Source organism: Podarcis tiliguerta (genome assembly GCF_965153285.1).
Source record: "Podarcis tiliguerta genome assembly, chromosome: 9".
NCBI classification, from domain to species: domain Eukaryota; kingdom Metazoa; phylum Chordata; class Lepidosauria; order Squamata; family Lacertidae; genus Podarcis; species Podarcis tiliguerta.
In genome coordinates, this window is record NC_139542.1 from 63,122,983 (window position 1) to 63,141,153 (window position 18,171).

The following is an 18,171-nucleotide window of genomic DNA, read 5'->3' on the forward strand; positions in this document are numbered from 1 at the left end:
GCTGCTATGCTCAGCTTGAGCTAATTCCTATGAAAGCAATTCTTACAAGGACTGTATACATTATTTGGCCTTTAAAATTACTATGCAATATTTATTTGTTTTTGAATTTCTATTTACATTATACAACAAGTTGGACTCTTGGGTATGCATTTATATCGAATTTGCCATTTTTAAGTAGCTGGCATATGTTTCGCAGGAAGTCTCCCATCCAGACAATAATATGTACATGTTTGCTTTGCCAGTATAAATTCATGCGTCTTTAGACCATTCTGTGGATTTTATAGAAGATGTGATAATTGTGAACACACGAGAGGTGCACTGAAATCCTATGGCTGTTTCACACCTGTATCACTTGGCATCAGCAGTCTCAAGTTATGACTGACATGCTTCAATCGGCTATGGCAGATTCAACACCAACGACCAAATGTTTATATCAAGCCCAACACAACCCTTTTTGATTGATTGATTAATCTATTAAAATATTTATAGGCAATTCTGATGATCTACCAGGGTCCTCATTCCATTGGCCAGACAATGCAAGTGGTGGACAGGATTGACCCCAGAGTCCCAGCTCCTATTCCTGACATCACACAGAAGCTATAGAATTTGAGAGTCTACCTAATAGTCAGCTGAAACCTAAGCAGGGTGCCAACTTGAATAAAATAATGGGGGAGAGGGCAAGTAATCCCCAGCCAACATAACTGATCACACGACGCGGTGCATGCACTGTCATTGAAATTCTACACAATATTGATCTGGAACAGATTCCAATGTACAGTGGTACCCCGCAAGACGAATGCCTTGCAAGACGGAAAACCCGCTAGATGAAAGGGTTTTCCGTTTTTCAATGCGCTTCGTAGGACGAATTTCCCTATGGGCTTGCTTCGCAAGATGAAAATGTCTTGCGAGTCTTGAGATTTTTTTTCACTCCCCACCCCCTTTTTCTAAGCCGCTAAACTGCTAATAGCCTTTTAGCAGCTAATCCGCTAATCCCTTAAGCCTTTAATAGCCAGTAATAGCCACTAATAGCCACTAATAGTCGCTAAACCGCTAATAGCGCTAATCCGCTAAGCCGCTAATAGGGTTGCTTCGCAAGACGAAAAAACCGCTAGATGAAGAGACTCGCGGAACGAATTAATTTCGTCTTACGAGGCACCACTGTATAGGTAGCAGAGTAAAAACTTGAACATGTTGTAGGCTTCCCAACAAATAGACAAGAGGCAATTGTATTTCATCCAGCAGAGCTTTACTGCTACTGAAGGCAAATGAGCATAACAATCACAAATCCAATACATTCAGGATTGGCACTCTCCACAAGTAATCCAGTTGCAGCAGACTTAACTTAAACTTACAATAACTTATAAGTCTAAACCTTAACTCTACAGTGGTACCTTGGTATGCATACGTCTTGATTTGCATACATTTTGGATTACAAACATGTCAAACCCAGAAGTGTGTGTCCCAGTTTGCAACCTTTTTTGGGGGGGATTACAAACAAATTTTTTTTTTGAGGCCCCATTGGCGAAAGCAAGCCTTGGGTTACAACCTGTTTTGGTTTACCGATGGACCTCTGGAACGGATTATGGTTGTAAACCAAGGTACCACTGTATAGCATACTATGTACAGAACAGCACACCAGAAGGAAGAGAGATAGAAAGAGAAAATCTAACCCAGGCTCCTTCTGGCCTATTACTATAGCCTCAGATCAGTCTCTTAAGCAATTCAGTCTCTTAAGCTTAAACCAAAAAATAGTATTCTCTATGAAACTGAATACGGTGGTACCTTGGATTACATACGCTTCATGTTACATACGTTTCAGGTTACAGACTCCGCTAACCCAGAAATAGTACCTCGGGTTAAGAACTTTGCTTCAGGATGAGAACAGAAATCGTGCTCCGGCGGCGTGGCAGCAGCAGGAGGCCCCATTAGCTAAAGTCGTGCTTCAGGTTAAGAACAGTTTCAGGTTAAGTATGGACTTCTGGAACGAATTAAGTACTTAACCTGAGGTACCACTGTATCAATATATGTATCAAGGCTTTGAGATTAGACCACTGAAGAAGCCCGGAAAACTACCTTGGGAGTGTGCTACCTGCAAGCCCCAGTAAAAGGGCCCCATTGGGGCAAACAGTGGCCTCTTGATTACTTGGACTGCCAGGGTGAAACAGGTGCAAAACGCCGGCACCCTGTATACAACATCACTAATATCCATCTACAACTTCACTAGCATCTCTTGGTATTGTGAACAACATCAAACTTACCTTTTGTTGGTGTCTTCATGAACTTACCTAAAAAGATAAAGAAAACAAAAGACTGAGTTAAGCACTTGAAAAATCCATTGAAATCAAACATTGTAAGTTCATCTTAGGTTGGGTAGTTCGCAAGTCTCTGTGGCTTCGCATAAGTTTATGTATTTTTCTCAGAAGATTGATGAAGAATGTATAATCATTTGGTAATTATTGTGTGTATATTAGTGGCCAACGTGTTGCATGAGTCGTACTACTTATAACAGCAGCACAGGTTGCATTTTTCTAGCACTTATAATTATAGTCAGCATGACCTTGACAGAAAGAGATAACAGAACCAGATTAAGCCAGCTGTACCCAACTTCTCTGAAGGTATAACCCAAACATCATGAACCTTCTGTTTGTTTCTTTCACACAGAGACGCTTCCAGAACCCTCTTGAATTAAGTAGAATAGGAAAGATCTCTACACATCAGATCGATACTTTCTGTACTAAGAAATGCAAACTAATATGCACACCATTTGAATGGCAATGCCCATCAACTTTTTGGGGGAGGGGCAGGGTGGCGTTTGCCTCCTAGGTGGGTCATAAGGAAAGGGTTAAAATGAGTGTTATGTGATTGGCCAGTGGGAATGCAAGGGAGGAGTAAAAGTTAGAGTGGGAGGTTTTGAAAGTCAGTTGAGGTTTGGGAATTGGAGAACGAAGAGGGAGGAATAGGCAGTGGGTTGGTCGAGTTGTATTGTGAGAGTGTGAGAGGAATTGTTAGGTGGAGTCAGATAGATAGTTGGGAATAATCAGTTTGAAGTTGTTAGGAATTAAGATGAAGAAACTGTTGGGATACTGCCAGGGAGACAAAGTCCATCATGACTCCACATCGTCTCCGGACGTCCACTGATCTCCCGTAGACACGCAGTATCAGCAATTAGCGACCCAAGCTCCAGAAATAACTTGCCACATTCCAGAGCCATGCACACTCTATCAGCAGATAATGCACACAGCGAAAGATGCACTCAGGAGAGCATTATTTACAAGTTTATTTCTGCGTTGATCAGAACAAAGAAAAACATGACTGCCTGCTTCAATGTCTCCGGCAGAGAGAGAGAGAAACGAAAGCAAAGACACAACAGAAACATCCTGTGAAACAGGAAATGCACAGGCTGTGACACAAACATCCTGCTCCCTTTTTAAGGTGGAACGGAAATATCCTAACAGAAACTGCCAAGAAAAACTAACTGAAACCATAAGCTTGTTCCTGCATTTAAAAATAAACTTGATCATTTGTTAATGTTAACATCTGTCTGGACTCCGTGTTTCCCTGTGAGAAACGGGGTGGTGGCAGCGAAGAACACAATCACAGTGGTGGCACAGGGTCAATAGACCGTCAAACGTCCAGGGGCCCTGTGTGATCGCCACAGGCAGTCTATGAACCTAAGGAGTGTGGTGGGAGAGACCACTGACGCTGGATCATTTAAATGGCCCAATTAGATATTCAAAAGGTAGACCTGTTTGCCAGGAAGCACTGAGGAGAGAAGGAAGCCAGATGGGAGGAAGCTGAAATACAGATTAACATAACTGTGGAAATAATAAATCATTCTCAGAATATTTTTAAGCAAAAGTCCACACCCATTGCTCCCCCCCCCCCAAGGTATGGTATGTAAGATATACAGATTTGTCATGCCGATGTAGATCTATTTTTCTTGCTTGATCAGTACTTTCATCTACATTGAGAGCAAGCAGAGGTTCCCTTGGAATAGATTCTGTAGAAGGTAATGGATGTAAAAGGTGGAGTGGGGCGGGGGTGGCGAGATGAATTGCAAATAGGTCCCAAAAGAGAATTTATTAATACAGTGCCAGGGTCATGTGCTAAAGCTCTCTGGAAACACATTGCGGTATAGGAGAACTTGCATTTCTTAGTTGCCCAGCTGAAGGTACTTGCTGAAACATGTTGGACAATTCAACTGTGTTAATAACTTCTCCTTTGGAACCAGCTTAAAGTTCAGCACAATCCCTTTCACACATTTGAAGTGACTTGTTTGCTACTGTAGAGAATGCTCAAATCTTAAACTGTATGTATTTGGTGGGGTTGATCATCTCACACACTCCTCCAAGCCCATCTTAGGAAGTATCTTGGCAGTCCTATGATCTACGATGGTTTTGTTGAATTCTATTAATTGTTTTTGTTTTAATGGTATTATTAAAAGGGTTATTAAAAACGATTAAAATAAGTCAACGTGCTGCTTCCAGTGGCATAAACACCCTGTCCCAACCTATGAAAATCACATTCCCTTGGCCTCACTTTCTATAAACACTAGTTTAGATACATGTGCTTCTTTGACTTTTATTAAGTTTTTATAAATTCTATTTTAGCTGGTCCCTTGTCAGCCTAGCAGCTAGCAAAAGTCCATTTACCACAAACCTCTTCTTTTCTTGCAACTCCGTTAAAAAAAAATTGGGGGGTAGAGTGAATAGAAAGGAAAATCCTATGAAATAGCCCCATAGTTATTATTGGTGGCTATGCCTTGTCTAATCTTCTGACAGTGGTAAAAAAATTGTGGGGTGTGTGTGTGTGTGTGTGTGTGAGAGAGAGAGAGAGAGAGAGAGAGAGAGAGAGAGATGGTATTTTAACCTTTCATTTTACTGCTGTCTTGTGCTTCAGCAATTCTCCCTAATATGAAGCATTTTAACCATCTTTAAATCTTGAGCTATTCTTACTTATGTAAAGACCTTGAATAACGTCTGCTCACTTCATAGTAAAATGAGAGGGTCATAACCTCCATTTAGTGGTAAAATCTTTCACACAAAAAGCACATTTCTCTGATTCTTACCAACAAATAACCTCTCTCATTCAATATCCTTCATCAGTCCCCTTTTTTGTTATATGAGAGGAGGAGAGAAAATGAAGAAAAGCAATTTAGTTTTGACTCCTTGAATCTTATATAAATAATGTGTTGTTTTATGCTTGCTCAGTGTCCCTTTTAGACCTTCTGCACATGTACACTGAATGTATAAAGGAGGAAGTGGGGTGGGATCATGCGTCTGGTTGGGTCCACCCCGATTCTGATCTGCCTTGTACTCTTTGCCCCAACCTTATCCAGTTAAAGAGCTCCAAAGTGTTCTCTATCTCCATATGGCTGTATGTGCTTCTTGAGAGCAGAAACCATGCCTGAGTGAGAGAGAGTTTGGATTTGATATCCCGCCTTTCACTCCCTTTAAGGAGTCTCAAAGCGGCTAACATTCACCTTTCCCTTCCTCCCCCACAACAAACACTCTGTAAGGTGAGTGGGGCTTAGAGACTTCAAAGAAGTGTGACTGGTCCAAGGTCACCCAGCAGCTGCATGTGGAGGAGCGGGGATGCGAACCCGGTTCCCCAGATTACGAGACCACCGCTCTTAACCACTACACCACACTGGCTCTCTAAGTTCCCTATGAAGTCCCTATGAAGTTCCCTATGCGTGGAGTAAACATCGTCACACCACTGTGTCAGCGTTCAAAGGTTGAAGGGTAAGTGCACCCAAAGGCATTGCCATTTTCCACACCCACCCTTAGCTTTCAAAAGTTTCTACTCATAATGAGCATCCAATGTGTTTTCTGGTTCACCTTCCAATTCTCTCTCTCTACTCAAGGCCTTCTGACTTCCCTTAAAAATCCTCAGATGCTTTCCCAAAAATTTGCTTTGAATTTCACTTCCTGTGACAAAAGAGAAATGCGTGGAAGCCATCTGAGGAAGGTCAATAATCTGAGCACCTGATTACCTGTGACATTCCCATGTAGGAACAATGCCATAGACCCTCCAAGTGTCCCTATTTTCCAACAGTCCTGGATTTACAGATGCCATCCCAGTTTCTGATTTGATCCTGGAATGTCCTGCTTTTCCTTAGGACATCCCTACTTTCATCAGAGAAATGTTGGAGGGTATGGAGTTATGCAACCCACCCCTGAGCCAAGGACATAAGTAACTATACAACCTTTAGAGGACACCTTGAAGGCAGCCCTGTATAGGGAAGTTTTGTTTAATGTTTTATTATGTTTTTATATATGTTGGAAGCCAACCAGGAAGGCTGGGGCAACCAGTCAGATGGGTGGGGTATAAATAATAAAAGTATGTTATTCTTATTATTGTGGGATAGGTAAAGGTAAAGGGATCCCTTATCATTAGGTCCAGTTGTGGCCGACTCTGGGGTTGCCCCGCTCATCTCGTTTTATTGGCTGAGGGAGCCGGCGTACAGCTTCCGGGTCATGTGGCCAGCATGACTAAGCCACTTCTGGCGAACCAGAGCAGCACACGGAAACGCCGTTTAACTTCCTGCCGGAGCGGTACCTATTTATCTACTTGCACTTTGGCATGCTTTCGAACTGCTAGGTTGGCAGGAGCAGGGACCAAGCAACGGAAGTTCACCCCATTGTGGGCATTCAAACTGCCAACCTTCTGATTGGCAAGTCCTAGGCTCTGTGGTTTAACCCACAGTGCTACCCACGTCCCTTTATTGTGGATGTCCCTACTTTCATAAGAAAAATGTTGGATGGTTTGATGCCAGATTGCGAGAAAAAATACCCATAGATAATTTCTCAACCATCAAATAAAGCGGGAAGGGAAAGAAATTGCACATACAGAGAAATAGGATGCACAGTGTGCATTTTCCATTGTTTATTTCCTCTTTTCTCTCTGTCCTTTACAGATAATTTATCCTGTTCTTCCCACTCTCAACTCCTAGGGAAACGATACGAAAATTTTGACCACTAGATGCATGATAACACACATATACCCAGGAATTGCAAGATGTTGTAGTCATAAAGTGGTAAACGGCATGAAGAAAGCTTAAAAGGTGAAGTTACTCATATTATCAGATATGGTATAATCAATTAATGATTACATGTAGATACTTTGTAACTTATTAAAACTTGGGAGTGAAATGTTATTGCTGCAGGTAGACTGATATACCGTATTTTTCGCCCTATAGGATGCACTTTTCCCCCTCCAAAAATGAAGGGGAAATGTGTGTGCGTCCTATGGGGCGAATACAGGCTTTTGCTGACTGACCCCTCTCACTCTCCAGGCTTCAGGAAGCTCTGCTCAACCCTTGGGAGCCCGGCGCCTGCCCTCCCGGGCTCCGCGCAGCTCTGCGCAACCCTTGGGAGCCTGGCGCCAAGCCGCACCAGGCTCCCAAAGGTTGAGCAGAGCTGCCTGCATTCCAAAGCCTCGAGCGCGCCTGGGCTTCGCACAGCTCTCCACAAGCCTGGGGAGACCGGCGCGGCTACCTAGGCTTGCGGATAGCAGGCTGTTCTGGGGGCTGGGGTCGGGGGAAGCTCCGTGCCTGGGGGAAAATATTTTTTCTTTATTCCCCCCCAAAAAACCTAGGTGCGTCCTATAGGGTGGTGCGTCCTATGGAGCGAAAAATACGGTATACACATGCAAACAGCATTAAAATACAATCCTTTAATCTCATTTCAGGACAAATTTAGAGAGAGAAAAGGTTTTAAAATAGAAAGTGTTATCAGCCAAATATATAACTTTACGGAGTGCACAGGTCTGATAGATACAGGAAAGCAGACATAAATTAGAACAGTCAATTTTGTTGGCGGTGGGCCCTTTGACAGATTCATGACAAGATGGAGGAATAATTTTTGTAAGAAAGAGAAGGTTGAAAGATTCATGATCCGACACAGAAAAATCAGTTTTATGGGGGGAAGCTGGCCTAGGAGATTTGTGATGGAAGCATTTTTTGAGAACTCTTAGGTGGATAGATGCAAGCTAAGAATAATTATGCGGCGTGATCCAAAGCATGCTTATTAGGAAGTCGTTCCCGGTGAGTTCAGTGGGAATTATTTTTCTATCAGGACTAGCCTGAAGTGGAGAGGGTTTACTTTCTAGTTCAAAGTCTTTGAGGTCAATGGAGTATGCTGGGAATTAGAATGCCAGAACACAGTGCATTGCTGCATTGACCAGGTGAACTCAGAAGTCCATCTTTTAGGATTTATTCCAGAATAAACTATACTTCCTCCTGGTTACACAGGGCCTAATAAAAAACAACCTTATTCCCTTTTGCACATGAAGAGAATTCTAAGGACTGAGGAAGCACAAACACAAACAGACACAGTTTGTGGTAGATTACCAGGTTAGTTCCCAGCTTCTACTCAACTTTAAGGAGAGTTCTAGGACACAGATATAAATTATAACTAACCAAACATACTCATAGAGTGATACTCAACTGTGACATCCCATCAGTGAAAGTATTTCCACTTGCTCAATGGGACTTTCCCACCTCTCCTCTCCCTGCATTCTCCCCAATTCTGCTCCAGAGGGTTAGGGGAACTCCTAAAACAGATTTAGGGGTGAGTGGTGGAAGGAAAGGGGGAGATATTTCTTTGTGCAATCAGAAAACCTTGTACTCACATAGTATTCATTTAAAGTTATGCTGAATTCCACCTAAAGTTGTTCTCTCTCATTTTCTTTGGGGAAAAATGTTCCTGTTTTTGACACTCTTCTCAAAATATCTTAACGAGCTTTCATTTTCATTGAATTGCACATGCATTCAAAGAAGTCCTGTCACAGCAGCATTGTAATGATATCCTGATATGAAGGTCTGCTTCTTCTTCTTCTTCTTCTATCACTCGTAGCCGAGTAAGATTGTCTTCCATAAACACGGTTTTAACAGTGAGTCCGTAAGTGACTGTGGAGGCCAATTGTGGATCCACACGTCCTTCCACAGTGGAGACAGAGGTTTCCAGGTAGGAGTTGATCACAGTGAGGATTTGCCAAGCATACCTTCCTCTTAGCTTGTTTCTGCCTTTTGTCCTGAGTCTGAGCATCTTCAAAGCCCATGACACCTTTGGCAAGGACTATTCTCCAACTGGGGCACTCGCAGGCCATTGTTTCCCAGTTGTCAGTGTTTATACTACTTTCTTTTTTTTACATTTACCTTGAGGGAGTCTTTAAACCTATTTTGTTGACCACCAGCATTACACTTCCCATTTTTAAAGTTCGGAATAGAGTAGCTGCTTTGGAAGATGATGATCAGGCATCCACATAACATGACCAATCCAATGAAGTTGATGTTGAAGAATCACCACTTCGACACTGGTGATTTTTGCTTCTTCCAGCCCTGGCATTAGTTGGCCTGTCTTCCCAAGTGATATGTAATTTTTTTTGGAGATGCCATTGATGGAATCTTTCCAGGATTTGGAGATGGTGTTTATAAGTGGTCCATGTTTGACTAGCATACAGTAAGATTGGTAGTACAATATGATATGAAGGTATCCTCTTCTCAGTACCAGAGCTGCCCCCTTGGTCAGCACTCTATGTGTTTTGCCCCATTGACCCACACAACTTTATCCAGTGATGTTTCCTGACATGTTGAGTACTCCCTGAGTCATCTTATAGCATCATCCCATTTCTTATCCCATCCTATGGAGGCTGTCCTGTATCTCTTTGCAAAGCTGAATAGGAGCGATGAACTAGCTTGTTGATCCACCATGATCTCATGTTCCTCTTTATCAAAGTCACTGCTGACAAAAGAATCAGCAGCAGCTCCAAAAACGCACAGCGCACATTTTCAAATACAAACAGCAACTTGAAATCAACACACATACACACACGTCTGTACTTGTACTAGAAACCAGCTACCCTGAACCACTGACCCAGGAAAGCATTTGCAATCCCCTCCTTCTTTTCACACCACAACTGCAATCGGAAACATCTTCAGCTGTCATTGAAGCATACGTTCACTTCCTAACAAATAGGTTTTTTAAATTATTTTTTGCTGCAGTTAATTTAAAGTTCAACACTGTAAGCAAGCATCATTATTTGCAGACCTGCTTAGCATTAACACTTCCATGCCATTTCTTCAACAGAGGAGGAATAATGAGCAATTAGATGATGCAGACCTAGGAAACAGGAGCTGGCAATATTTCAAGACAAACACAACAGGTTAAAATAGAAATGCCGCACACCGAGTCTGCTTTTTCTGTGTTGCTTATTTCAGTTAATTTCTGGTGATGTACACAACTGATGTCATAAAAGCCTAGCAAGTGACAGCCAATGGAGCTTGTCATTTAAACAAGTCAATAAACATAAGAAAAGTCTCATGGATCCAGAATTTCACAACTGAATATAATGAGAACGTATTTGCTGCATTACCAATAAAGACTTCAAGATGTACTCCAGTTCCAGCTTCTACCTTTCCATCGGTGGCAGATTGTTTAGCATGTAATGATGATGATGATGATGATTTATTACTTATACCCCTCTCATCTGGCCGGGCCTCCCCAGCCACCTTGGGCGGCTTCCAACAGGATATTAAAAAAACAATAAAACATCGAACATTAAAAACTTCCCCTAAACAGGGCTGCCTTCACATGTCTTCTAAAAGTCAGATAGTTGTTTCTTTCCTTGACATCTGATGGGAGGGCGTTCCACAGGGTGGGTGCCACTACTGAGAAGGCCCTCTGCCTGGTTTCTTGTAACTTCACTTACCACAGCAAGGGAACCGCCAGAAGGCCCTCGGAGCTGGACCTCATTGTCCAGGCATAATGACGGGGGTGGAGACACTCCTTCAGGTATACTGGGCCGAGGCCAGCATACACTTCAGTGTTCCCTGTCAGGGACAGATCTCTTGTGTAACTTCTGGTACCACTACCTGACAGGTTTCTGTCTCTGCCCTTAAACATTTTTGTCAGTTTGTGCACATGCGTACTAGTATTCTTTTCACCCCATCCCAGAATTACCTATGCAGATGAATAAATTCTGCTGCTCATGTTTTGAATTGCAGTTGTTCAATACATGAAAATCCAATCTAGACTTTAGCGTTCAGCTGCATGGTCTTCTATTCAACTTAAAGCATTTGATGACTGAAAATTCAGGTATGGATTTGGAGAGAGGGTTCAAAACGCTTCGCCAATTATCCACCCTATTGGTGGACAGAGAAATTGGGACAGGAGGGTGGGATTTCTCTAAATTTCTCCAACTGTTTCCCAAGACTGAGATTCGGCATCACCAGTAGCATTAGACAGATTGTTTCTTCTTCTTTTTTCTGGCACCAGGAGCAGCAAAGTTGACAGCCTAGCCAACATTTTGCATCTTCCACAATGCCTCAGATTGAGCACCTTGTCATTGTGGAAAGAAATCGTAGCTTGGCATAAAAAAAGGGCAGGTAATATTCGAAGAATTTCCATAAAGTGGCCTTCTTTGTGCATGGAGAAAAAGAAAACCTTGGAACCTTTTTCAAGAAACAAATGCCTTCAGTGAAATTTCAGCTCCTATCTAAAACAAATACAGCATTTAACAGGTGGATCTGTGCCCCAGTTGACTCCCCATCCCATCTGAGCATATTGCTATGAAAAATGCTTCCAACAGCCTCCCACATGGGGCCATAATGTGAATATTAGAGACAGACTACACAAAGAGAGAAGATAGAAAGAAAAAAAAAGGAGGAAATCCCACACAAAGAAAAATAGTCTTCGACACCTAAGACTAAGTTCAACATATTTATTCTCACATATTTCCCAAAAGATAGGAGGGCATCCTCCTTTTCTATTTCTATTTCTATTTCTTCTTCACAAAAAGAGCTACTTAAAAAAAAATCATGATGTCAATATTTGATATCTCTCTTACCCTCCTGATTTTTCCTTTCTCACATTAGGGCATTTAATCCACTTATATTAGCAGCAACATGTCCATATGGTTAAGAGAACAACAGAACTATAGTTTATCTGGATGAAATGGGAATGTATTTAACCACTGTCATTACTTCAGCAATTATTAAGCCAAACAAACATAGTATGACAAAAGGAATTAAGGAGAATAATTTAGGAAATTAAGTTCTTTTTTTTAAAAAAGTAGGCTTTGCGTATTGAGCTTAAATCATTTTGGAAAAACAATTTCCAAAGCAGACTGTCAAATAACAAATCTGGGGCACCAAATCTGGGTCTCAGAGACTTAGATTTAGATTCCCGCCACAGCCATGAAGCTACCTGAGTTATTCTTAGAGCATTATATGGTTTCCAGGGTTGTGAGAATATGGGGCAAACCGTGAGCTCCTTGGAGGTAGGATACGGATGTTCTAAAGACCCTAGCAAATCGAGTCCATGATTTGGAAGACTCAATGTGATCTCTCAGTCCAAGGATGCAATGCCCCTCTTCACCCAGGACAGACTATCCTGTCAACACTATATGAAAGGGAGGAAGAAATTCACCTGTGTAGGGTGGACGATGTCGGGCATGCTTGAGGAGATGCAAGGTGTGACAAGTTGGATCATCTTAAAAGATGGTCCTGGTTACAGGCAGGCCCTCAACACAGCTCCAACCCCCCGGTGTGGGTGGAGTGAGGCCTTCCACGCTGGGGTGGCACCAATCACCCCAGGCCTCCTTGGCCAATCACTTTGAGTGGGGTGATCGTGGAGTGGGGTATATAAACAGCAGTGCAACGTGTGCTGTGCACCTGCTTTGCACTGCCAAACACCCACCTGCCTTTTTATTTTAGGTGTCATCTGGCCTTGCTTTGGACTTTGGTTGGTCACCTGTCTTGGGATGGGGGCCAGGTAGGAATTTTTCCATTTGGCAGATTGCCACTGGCCACTTGGTTTTCATCTACCTCTTAGCAATCATCACAACTTTGTAAGGTTTGGCGGTTAGGCACTGGCTTATTGATGAGTGCGGAGGGGAGGTTGGCTGTCACCTGCCCTTCAATGTCCAAGGGTATTCCGTTAAAGGAATCCAGGACCTGGATCTTGTCTGAAGTCCACTTGAAGGGCTAGGGTCAGGCCAGGCCCCTAGGAACACCAAGGAGAGCTGCAGACAGGTTCCCCCGATGTGGCTACCTCTTTTGATCGTTTACCCTTTCATGACTCTCTGCAAGGTGGGCAGGAGTCAGATATAGTCTATTGCCAATGCCTAGGCCAATACCATTCACATTTGCTGTAATCAATAAAGTTGTAGTCTAAATTTTGCCCAGCAGCCTTAAACCAAAGTTCTGTGTCAGTGTGAATTTATTTCTTATGGCGGACTGGCTTGGGGCCTTGACACACAATGGAATCTGCAGCAACTAAATGAACATCGCTGAAGATAGGATACACGGCACAGCCTCGCTTGCAGAACTCAGTGAATGAAAGTGTTTGAGTGCATTGAACTCAGGCAATACTGGGCTTACAACTGGTGTGCTTGCCTGGGCACATTAGTGTGGCATGAGACTGGGATGCAGGTGGCACTGTGGTCTAAACCACTGAGCCTCTTGGGCTTGCTCATCAGAAGGTCGGCAGTTCAAATCCCCGTGACAGGGTGAGCTCTCATTGCTCTGTCCCAGCTCCTGCCAACCTAGCAGTTCAAAAGCACGCCAGTGCAAGTAGATAAATAGGTACAACTCCGGCGGGAAGGTAAACAGTGTTTCCGTGCGCTCTGGCTTCTGTCATGGTGTCCCGTTGTGCCAGAAGCGGTTTAGTTATGCTGGCCACATGTCCCGGAAAGCTGTCTGTGGACAACCACTGGCTCTCTCAGCCTGAAAGCGAAATGAGTGCCACAACCCCATAGTTGCCTTTGAGAGGACTTTACCGTCCAGGGGTCCTTTACCTTTTACTTTTGTGGCATGGTGGAATTTGTTCATGCACTGCTAGAAATAAGTTAACTAATTCATTAGGTTCCAATGAATCAAAATCTCTATGCATGCAGACAGCTGTCCAATGTGTTTTGCCACATCCTGTTTTAACTTTGCCTCTTTCCAATTAATCTGCCCTTGGGGTGGATTATGTTGTCCTCTGTCTGCATCAGGACCAATTGGAACATTCATCCATTCCCACAGCAGACACACTGTTGTTACCTGTGCTCTAAGGATCTCCATCTGCATCCATTGTATCTCTTCATGAGTCACTGCTCAGGCTTTCCTATCATAAGTAATCTTTGGAACAACGAAACATGGAGTGTAGGCCAGTGGCACTGGCATGGCAGGGCTTTGGGGCAGAGATCCAGGGTCCCACTCAACAGAATGAACAGGAAGGCGCCCACAGGAGGAGGAGGAGGAGTTTGGATTTGATATCCCACTTTACTACTGCCCGAAGGAGTCTCAAAGCGGCTAACATTCTCCTTTCCCTTCCTCCCCCACAACAAACACTCTGTGAGGTGAGTGGGGCTGAGAGACTTCAAAGAAGCGTGACTAGCCCAAGGTCACCCAGCAGCTGCATGTCGAGGAGCGGAGACGCGAACCCGGTTCCCCAGATTACGAGTCCACCGCTCTTAACCACTACACCACACTGGCTCTCAGGAGAGTTGGCTAGGCACATTTTGAATTAAGTGAACTTGTACCCAAGATCCCCCTCCCTACAAGACCATTACCCAGTGTCTAAAAATACCTACGTGCACCAGTGGGGGTGGTTTCCTCTGAGACCAGGATTTTTTTTTACTTAATTACACTCCCAAATTAAACCTTTTCAAACTGCCAAATGTAGCATGACTCTGATTGAATTTCAGAAACCAGTAAATAAATGTGTCAACTATTTCACATTTGAGAAACACAGACCTGGGTTACATGTGTATTAATGATTAGTTTAGAAATCTGTTACTTAAAAGGGGGGAGATAAGGCAACATTAACAGTCTTTTCAATGTTATTTCAAACTAAGGAATGAACATTGCCAACTCAGAATGTCACTGAAAATGTTGTCCCAAGATTCCATTGACAAAGGTTTTTTTTAACTCTGCATGTTTCATGTCATCTTAAAAAGATAAGAAAAAGAAACAGGGAGTAAAAGCTGCTAGTGGTTCGGTTTTCAAATGTACTGGACTGCTTGAGTCTATGGCAGCACAAGCTGCATTTGAATTCCAGATCCAATGTTACCATTATTAGGGATTCAAAACAGATACACGTATCACTTAAAAACACAGATAAAATCCAAGTGCATTTGGTACTAGTTTTTTGTATTCAGAATACATCTTAGTGAAATCTGAGAAACTGAAGGGGAGAAGTTAGTAACTTTTCTGAACACTTAGGGTGTAATCTCACTGTATACAAGTTGTACAAGTGACAATAAAGTATTTCAATTTAGGGACTTGGCCAAATCATCCAAAGAAACTGATGAGCAGCAAGTCTAATGTTAATAATAATGAAAACGTGTACAGTTTCTTTATTTACCTGAGGTTTGCAGCTCATGATTTGATTAATTTCAAAAAAATTAGGAGGAATGCTAATTTTGTCAAATCGCTTTTTGCTTCAAGAAAAGAAATGAAAAACCTCATGGAGCTCACTTAAACACCAATTGTGTTTCTACTTTTGTTGTGGGCAAAATCTCCAAAACCAAAATTAGATATTTCTGTATAGGATAGAAATTATACAACCAGGAAGAGTCAAACATATTCAGCAAAAGGGATATGAATAGAGAGAGGGACTGCATAAATGCAACTGAACTCTGCATTATATGCAGACTTTGGCAGAAACACAAATTAGTGTGTGGGCTTCTCAAGCAGAAATTTGGATGAGCTTATTTGCTATTGTGTTGTGGGAAAGAGGTTTCCTTTCTCAGCTTTTTTTTAAAAATGGCACATAAGTTACTGGTATATTTGGTGCTCAGAACATCTAGCTTCACCCTAAAATATTGAAAATTTTCCAGTTCTGTATTGGATATTACTGGAACTCCACAATGATTTTATATGTACTCTTATGTAGTTTTAATCTGCCATTAGGAAATTAGCCTGATCTCTTAAAAATGTAAGTGCATTCAATTTGATGCAAACTAGTTAACACAACTTTTTAAAAAATCATTACTGGTTGCCATTTAGAGAATGGCAGTTGGCCAACAAAGTACTCAATGAAATATTCTATATGTGCATCTTCCAGTGAATCAGGTTTCCAATTTTTTAAAAAATTCTTCTTTGTAATGCAAATGTTCTTCCTCTCTCTTTTCTCTCTCCCCTCTCTCCCTGCCTTCCACCCACCATTCGGTTTCAAATTTTAGTAGAACATAACTTCAGGGGTCTAAACGGTATTGCAAAAACATTGTAACTGACAGAATTCAAACATGTCAATGAACTAGGAAATTATGTAAAGCAGTTGGGGGTTGGGTAGGGGGGAGTTAAGGCAGGATAGCAGAGGTTACACATTGAAGGGGAGCACATAAACAATAACTTTTAAAAAATGCTCTGAGAAGAGAAGGAAGCCGTATGGAAGACTTGAACATTTAGCTATCAGGCCTCTCAATTTAATTTTTTTAAATAATATTTATTGCTTTTTGAACAATTTACACACTACAAAACCAAATAAAAACAGAAAAAAGAACAATACAATACAATATAAAGACACTACATAACACTAGACACATTAAACTAACAAAACCAAACAAAAACAATTTAAAACACTCAAACAATTTCAATATCTTATCTTTCATTCACTTATTTCACCGACCTCCTCACACCTCCCTTTTTGTATTCCACTTCTGTCAAATGTTTCAGCAATTCCTTTCCAACTTCCTCTGTTATCTGTCCTATAATTATCCTAGCCCATTCTAACCTTATTTTACCTTTAAAATTACATTAATCTATTTATACTTAAATCCTTATAACATTTCTACTAAAGCCATATAACTTCATTCAAAGAATCTTTTAACATTCATTAATTTTACAATATTTCTGTAAATAATCTTTAAACTTTTTCCAGTCTTCATGTTTGTGGTATTTCAGGCCTCTGAAATCTTAAAACTGTCAATGACTAATATGTCATCTTGTGTGAATGCTATGCATTAATTTATACTGGTATTGAGAACATGGCTGATGAAACTCAGTGAGTTTCTTAGGTTTATGCTCACCATGTATTCAATAAATAAAAGTAAAAAGATAAAAGACCCCTGGACGGTTAAGTCCAGTCAAAGGTAACTCTGGGGTTGCGGTGCTCATCTTGCTTTCAGGTTGAGGGACCTGGCATTTGTCCGCAGACTGTTTTCTGGATCATGTGGCCAGCAAGACTAAACCACTTCTGGCACAATGGAACACCGTGACAGAAACCAGAGCACACAGAAATGCTGTTTACCTTCCCACTGCAGTGGTACCTATTTATCTACTTGCACTGGTGTTCTTTCAAACTGCTATGTTGGTAAGAGCTGGGACAGAGCAACGGGAGGTCACCACGTTGCGGGGATTTGAGCTGCTGACCTGCTGATCAGCAAGCCCAAGAGGCTCAGTGTTTTAGACCACAGCACCACCATCATATCAATAAATACCAGGGGTGGGGAGGAGATCATATTGTTTGGCCTGCTTCTTACCTTGGCATGGCAAGAATGGGCTTCTGCATGTGTAAAACTACATATGCATGGACCTCCCACATGACTGAAAGTGATAACAATGACAGGTATTTTGGTTTTGGCCAGCTAAATATTTATTGTTATTGTTAAATGTATTTCTCTTCTCTTGTTAACAATCTGGGAGGTTCCATTTGTGACCAACAGATGGGATAAAAATATAGGTAGTACAGATGCCATCCTGACTGATGCTGTGAAGAAGTCCAATAAACAGAGGAGACAAAGACAAGCAAATCCACCGTGTCTTTTCAACATCTGCCTCAGTACTCATACACTGCAGCATGCCAGCTGTGAACCAAAAGTGAAGATTGGCAGTGCTCCTATTTCTGTATCCAATGCTCCCTCACTGTCTAGCCCATGGTTCTGGCTAAGGATTTACTCTGGCTCAAAATAAATTCAGAGATAGTTTATGGAATTCTTGGCCTAGCTTGTTGAAAGAAGTCTGGGTGGAGAAGAAGAATGTCAAGTGGTCACCTCTTTTGTGGTTGTTGTTGTTTAGTCATTTAGTTGTGTCTGACTCTTCGTGACCCCATGGACCAGAGCACGCCAGGCACTCCTGTCTTCCACTGCCTCCCGCAGTTTGGTCAGACTCATGCTTGTAGCTTCGAAAACACTGTCCAACCATCTCATCCTCTGTCGTCCCCTTCTCCTTGTGCCCTCCAT

At 42.1% G+C, this 18,171-nt stretch overlaps 1 long non-coding RNA gene across 1 annotated transcript in view; it reads right to left on the reverse strand.

Moving 5' to 3' along the window:
* Positions 1-800: 800 nt before the first annotated feature.
* The window catches only part of LOC310657407, a 121,409-nt gene continuing 104,038 nt past the window's right edge, over positions 801-18,171 (reverse strand). The window contains exon 3 of the long non-coding RNA XR_014501754.1: positions 801-944. This is a non-coding gene — a long non-coding RNA (uncharacterized lncRNA). The remainder of the gene's footprint in view (positions 945-18,171) is intronic.